Source organism: Larus michahellis, chromosome 8, assembly GCF_964199755.1.
Source record: "Larus michahellis chromosome 8, bLarMic1.1, whole genome shotgun sequence".
NCBI classification, from domain to species: domain Eukaryota; kingdom Metazoa; phylum Chordata; class Aves; order Charadriiformes; family Laridae; genus Larus; species Larus michahellis.
Genome location: NC_133903.1, coordinates 13,271,524 through 13,278,641, shown reverse-complemented (window position 1 = coordinate 13,278,641; position 7,118 = coordinate 13,271,524).

Below are 7,118 nucleotides of genomic sequence, written 5' to 3'. Positions count from 1 at the left end.
GTGTGGGACCAGCACAGGATCCCTGCCGCTCACGATGCTCCACCAGACCCCTGCGTGACGGATACGAGCACTCCATCGGCTGACTCAGGTTTTCTAATCATTCAAAGGCAAACAGTTAAGATTGATCTATATAACTCTCCTAAGATATTTTTGCATTTATGTTTGCATAAAAAAACAGTGGTGGAGTACAGTGCATTATACCTGTGCCCCATCCCATGCTGCAGAGACGCTGGCTGATGAATCGTGCTTGCAGAAACCATTAACATTTTTTCCAGTGTGAGAATTTTGTCCATAATACTATCTTCTATTTTATGAAAGGCTATTTTGCGAGATTACAAGACAGCGTTTTTCCTGTATGCCTGAGGTGGATGAAGTGCACCCACATCCATGAGCCTCTTAGCATGATATCGGAGAGCTCCTGTGACTGTGGGTGCTCCTTGTCAGGATGAAGTGGCCTCTCTCAGTAAACATTTTTAGCGAGAAGATGTGTATGTGACTAGAAACCGTGTGTCCCCAGGCAGCCACAGGGCATCTTGATGCCACCACTGTGGGACCAGTCCAGGGATGGCACAAAGGAACCGTCCCCCAGACGCTGCTGCGTGTTGGGCCGGCCTGGCATTACCTTCTACTGTTTCGAACTGAGCGGCTGACAAGGGTGACATGTGGAAATTTTTGCCTTCAGTTCAATGTGGTTCAGGTCAAAGGTAAGAAAAAGTCGAGACTCTGCGCGCTTTGCTGGGTGGCTGAGTGTCCATTAACATCTCAGCCTTTCGGATGCCTCGGGCATCTCTGCCAGCAGAAGGACAGACTTAGTCTGGAAAACAACTCTCTGCTCACCTCAAGAGGCAGGTTCTCCCAGCTGTCCAATCTCCCTCAATACACAGAGACGCAGTTGTTCACGGGGACGTGGTCAAGCTGCGCTGGCCATGCTGCCCTGCATGGTGCCTGCAGCAGAAAGGACGTCACCTCCTATGTCACCCAAACCCACTTGTGCTATGGGCAGGAGCTGTACGTGTGTTCAAATGGCCTCTAGCGGCTGCAGCAAGACCCTGCTGGCAGCTGGAGGAAAATCTGGTGGCCTGATTGCACTCAGCAGCCATAACCGTGAACGTGTGGTGTCCTTGAAGGCTGCAGTGAAGCAGCACCAAACTTGGAGCAAAGGGGCAGCCCCAATAATCTCCTTTCAGACCTTTTCTGTGGAGTTCCATGGGCTTAGGACCGAATACATAAACTGTATGGCTTTGGCTCTGTGTTTGTAGCCAAAAAAAGGCAGCATTGATCTGGTAAGTGGGCTGGGGGCTGCAAGGGACCCCCACGTAGGCAGCTGGAAGCACCTCTCCTTTCCCCACTTTGAATCCTGCCCCGTCCTGCAGCCCCAGCAATGCCCGTTCGTGCTGGGTGATGCTCCGCACAGGCTTTGCCTTGCCGAGGAAGAGGAGGCTCATGGAGTGTCTTTGAAGACAGGATCAAAGCAGTGAGGAGCCATACCTCTTTTGATTCCTTAATGGGCATTTTTCATGTCAGCTCCCCTCCTCCCTGGCTGTCACGCCGTGGAGCACACATGCTGCAAAAACATTTCTGGCTTCAAAGCCCCCCATCTTTGGCAGCCTGTTTTCTTTTTCTCCCACTGAGCTGGGAGAAAATTACTCCCTGGTAATGGAGGGACCATTAGGGCTGCTTACCTGAGCCATCCGCCGGCAGCACCATACAACGCTCCTGTTCATCCCAGGTACAGGCAGGGTCGGGATGGGGGGGCAGCGGGGACCCCTGTATGGTCCGGCCTCATACCGACCCTTCCCATCCCAGTGCTTTGGGGAGCACAAATGGTCTCTCTTGGCTTAGAAACCTCTTGAAACATACAGAGGAACCCATCTTCCTTGTCACAGGTCGAGGAACCATTCTTCCTTCTGTGGCAGTTCTTGGACCTGTGTGGGGAAAAAAGAAGAGACAGTTCACGTTCACTGGTGAGCAGCCTCTTCTGGGTGCTTTGGGGTCTCTGGTATCTAACGTCTTTTTAAGGGGATCATTTCTTTGCCATTAACATTGTGTGGGGAACTTCCCTGGGGGAAAGAAACTGCTTTAAATGCAAACAAACAAAAAAAAAAACCCACCCCACCTGATATTATAAATTGAAAATTCAGATCAGTTGGCTATTTTTATCAAAATGATTTTCCACTGGAAGTTGCTATTTTAATTCTTCTCTTTTTTTTCTTTTTTTTCTCTAGAACTCGCAATGGAAAAAAAGAGTCCTACAAAGTGAAAAGCATTGAAACACAAGTTTCTGCATGTAAAGTACTCAGAATATTCAGCTTTTTAATGCAGGAGTTGCCCTTTCGAAGTATCTTAATTTCATTTTCAAATGCATTTCATTTTTTATGTATGATAATTGCGCATTATTTACCTGTTAGCAATGACATACTATGACCTTATACTGGATTTTGATAAAGAAATAGATCTAAAAAATTCACTGATGATTGGAAGTAAGAAAAAAAATCTGTTGTAAAGCATATTTTTGAAACAAATTTTGAAAATGTGAGGGTCTAAGTTTGAAATTCAAAGTCAGTTTGAATGACTAACACAGTCCAACATTTTCGCAGCACAGCTTTCTTCCTTTCAGCAACGGGAACAGGCGCTGCAGCTGACAGGAGAGGAAAGTAGAAAATTCTCCAAAGAATAATATTGTAATTCATCCTGAAATAAACGTTGAGGGTCTGTGACTGATTCCTGTAATGGTAGCACAAAAAAATAACACAGGTAAGTAGAAGCAGTTGAAGTAATCCATTTGAATGCATCATGATGCTGTTAGTAAGTATTGATATCTGCCAATCAGCAAAATAAAAATTCCTATTATGAGAAAATTGCAAATGTCATAATAGAGCTATATTTTCTGCCTTGTTTCTTGGAGGAAAAAAAAAAATGTATAAATTTTAGAACTATAAAAAACCCCTTACAAACTCGGGATCTGTATAAAATTCTGATTAGCTGCAAATGTGAAATGAAGCAAGTGTCCCTGACGATACCAGCAGACACCGAGTTGTGCACAGGATCAGCTCCTTGCCTGGAAACCCCTCTCTCAAAGGGGAAACGGGAGGAGAGATGTGCTCCGTCTGAGCAGGCTGGGTCACCAAGAAGCCTGTAGTACTTGGAGACAACATCAACTCTTATTGTCCGCTGTGAAATAAAGCCCGTGGGGATACCCATAACTGTCCTCCACAGGTATGTTTTTAACAGCGGCTGCTCACTGCACGGGAGGAAAGGGCTCTGATACCCCCCAAAAATAGTTCGAGTAGTTCTTCCAGTGAAGGCAACCAGAGCAGAAACCACTGAGATTTCCTGGCTCTGCTCTGGGTTAGGACACCTTCCCTGAAGGCTGGGAGGGGAGCTGAGAGCCACGCCATTTCTCTGGGGTCAGTCTTGAGGCTCGCCTGGGGTTTGGGGGCTGAGCAGTACATTTTAATGCATAGAATTTTTTTCCTTTTTGAAAGAGCAAACAATTTCGATGTACTGATAAGTCATCTGTTGAGTCAACATCGCACCACTTTGTGATGGCCCAGAGAGCCATGGGTGCACTATTTTGCTAAAAATTAAACTCCTAATCAATCCTGTTTATTAAGAAGAATTACGCATCCTGGTCGGAGCACTGCACGTCACCTTTGGGAAAACTGTAAGGAAAGTCAGCGTTTTCTCTCTCAGACAACCAGCTCTTTTGTAGCTGTGGTAGGTGGAAAGTGATGAACTATCAGCTCTTGGCTCTACCTTGCTTAGTGACTGCTTTTGAAACTTTGTGTCAAAACCTTAATGTCATTTGAACAGAATTTTCTGAATTTAATTGACACAAACACAATATAGAAGAGTTCAAACATGCAGGAGGAGACAGGAGGAACGACAGGTAGCCCTTGATGGACTGCAAACCCATTAAGGCGTTGTGCTGAGTAGCAAGAATATCCCTCAAGAGCGACGGTCGTTGCCAAAGGACCCTTTCAGGGCTGCCTTCCCTCAACGTCCTGCTTTGTGTGGAGGTGCAGAATAGCAACAACGCAGCATCATAAAATAAATAGCTTTGTAAGTGTATTGTGAATAGAGGATGACATGCTAGGGCTGTGCAGTCATAAAAACGATTTAACGCTTTCTTTCTCATGAAAGAAAGGTTTTTAGGGTTCAATTCATTGCTGAGCTTATGGCTAACCAGATGCTCAAGCACATGTCTGCCTTTTTTTTTTTGTCAGGAGATCGGATACGCGTGTCCTCAAACCCTGCTCGTACGGGTAAGCAGCAGCATCGCCCGGAGCAGGTACTTCAGGTTGGCAAAACTGTTCTTCCTGAAGAAATAGCTTTGGTGGTGCACAGCCACCACCTTTCTCACAATTAAAAGCAGAAACGCTCAAATGGCTCTTTAAGCAATGCAAGTCTCCATCGCCCCTGGTTTGTGTAAAAACCTTATCACAGACAGAGGGGCGGGAGCAGGTGAAACTGGGATCCCTTTCTGATTCAGCCCCTACCCCTGGCTTCCCTGCTGCTCCCATCTGCCGGCTGCTGGAAGCACCCCTCAGCCCAGACCTCTTCTCATTACATGAAATTTCCCCCCCGAAAGTTTGACAGCATCCCTTGGCTTCTGAAAAGCCACCACTCTCCACTCAGGCTGACCCAGGCTCTGTGATCTGTACGCGGTCAGTGGTGGCAGAGCCAGGATCCCCAGGGAGGGCTACTGAAATCGTTACGCTAAAGCCAGCGGCAGCAAAGGGCTGTCCATGTAAGCCTCTCTTCTTTTTACAGTACTTATAGCCTTATATACCTATATATAGATACATGTATATATATATATATATCCTAGCCATTGATTTTTAATAATTTAAATTACGCTGTAGAAAAGTAAAAAAATACAAATTGGCATATCTAATATTACTTTCACTTGCTGGTATCTTCCACTAAAATGACGCAAATAATGGATTTTGTTTCAGTGGGCCATACTTGTGTCTAAACAGTTTCAGAACTACCTAATGTTTTCATTTGACCTGAACAGAGTATTTCAGTCCACTTGCATAGTATTTAGTTCTTTTTAACCATCTTATTAACATTTAGGTAAATTTCAAGCTGTTTTATGCTTAATAAGTTGCAGAATTTAAATCATTCACTTTGAAAATACATAAATAGAACATGTAAACATTTCCAAAAAATATGAATGACTATTATTTCCACTGAACCTATCCACTGAATACTTCCTGACCTGGGCAGTTAGTTCAAATCCCTTCACCTCCCCCCCCTCGCCCCCCCTCCACCTTTTTTTTTTAGGAAAGAAATCAGAGTCCTCAAATTCATCAAAGTCATCAAATTATATTCACTGCCCTGCTTCTGTATGTATAATTCATTTTTCCAGAGATGATTTCTTTTTCTCGTAGTTTTACCTAAAAACTCAAATACTGAGGAGAATGTATTCAGAGGATCTTCTGACGCTGCTGTCTGGGGCTGCTGCTGCCTGATGGACCTCTAAGCCCTGGCCCTGGCAAAGCTCTACTGAATGCGCTTTCCTGGGGAGAAGCGTGATTGTCGATACGCTTAACATTGAGCATATGCTTAAGTGCCTTTCTGAGTTGCTGCCAAACGTCTGCGATGCTCTTATCACTCTGCATTGTCCAAGTTCAGAATTTAAAAGAATAATTTAATGGTCGGCACATCGCTCGGCTTTGAAGGCTGCACAGCTTGTCGTCAGCCTGTGACAGGTTCCCAGCCAGCCACTTGCTCCCGCTGCTCCAGGAGCTCTGTGTATGGCCAGATCATCAAAGCCAGCGGCTGCCAGGCCATTTCCCAGCCCCTGATGCGAGATCGGTCTCAGCCAGGAGACGTGAGCACAAGGGGGCCTCTGCCAGGGGCAGGCAACAGGCACCCCTGGCAGTAGCTGATGCTCTTGCACCTCCCCAAAGGTCTGGCCCTATGGCCCCATGGTCTGGCCTTTCTCCTCACTCCCCCTCATTTTCTGGATGGGTAAGAACTGTCACACATGCAAGAAAAAATCAATTGCCTCCTCGTAAATTTGCAGAAGTACCTCTTTCTGCCAGCACAGATCCCACCACGTCAGGATTTCTCTTCACCTCCTTCCACCTTGAGGATGCAGGTCATGGCTGGAGGCATCACCTGGTTGTCTGCTCTGGGCCAGGTGAAACTGTGCACCATCTAAACGCCACCACTCAACCCCCTTTTTTGTGTACTCTCTGTCTTAGCAGGTCTCTGTCCCTCCAAAGCATTTCCTGAAAAAGCACGTGCTTGGGGGCGCAGCCAGGCGCTGGGGACATGGGCTGGCCTGGCTTGGTGGGCTGGGCAGGACATGGGGAACCACTGCACGCTACGGGATGAGTCACCCAACTCAAAAGGTAAGTGAGGAGTGATGAAAGGTCCACGGAGGGCTGTCTGGAGAAGGCATGTCTGGACTTCACAGGTGGTTTAGGGGGAGCTATGTGAGAAACAGCCAAAGTGCACAGGCAACTGACGGGAGCACTGGGGACTTCTTGGTCTGTGTGACCTTGCAAGGGCACAGCACCAAGCTGCCCATGTCAGTGATGCTACGTAAGGCTGAGGTTACCTAGGGGACAGTGTTAGAAACACCAGGTTTGGGTACGGATGTAGCAGGACAGGGACCAATGGGGAAAAAGTAATCTGGGGTCATTTGTAAGGAAACTGGGATGAAGGGAAATAAGGCGTGCAGCTCATCGGTTTGATGCAGTTTTGAGGTCCCTGCCAGGTACGGTCACTACTGCAGCCTAAATGAGGAGGACAGACACAGCCTGTGGTCACACCCACACCGTGTGTCACACCTGCTTCTGTGGTCACGGACCAGGGACGGGGAGTGCTGCCCAGGGAGCCACCAGCTTGTCCATCCTGTGACCCCCCCGCCAGCGCCTTCTCCAGCCCAGGCAGCATCCACATACCCACCACTGCTTCAGGGCAGGTAATTTACATCTGCTTCCTGAAAAAGTCTTTACTGTAACTTCTGACTTGTTTTTTTAAAGAATTGTAGCTTGACAGAAAATAGAAAAAAGAAATGAAAATTCAGGATCTGTCTCATTCATATTTGCTTGCAAATAATAAGCGCTGCGGAAACACTACCCAGGCAGAACAGAGATTTA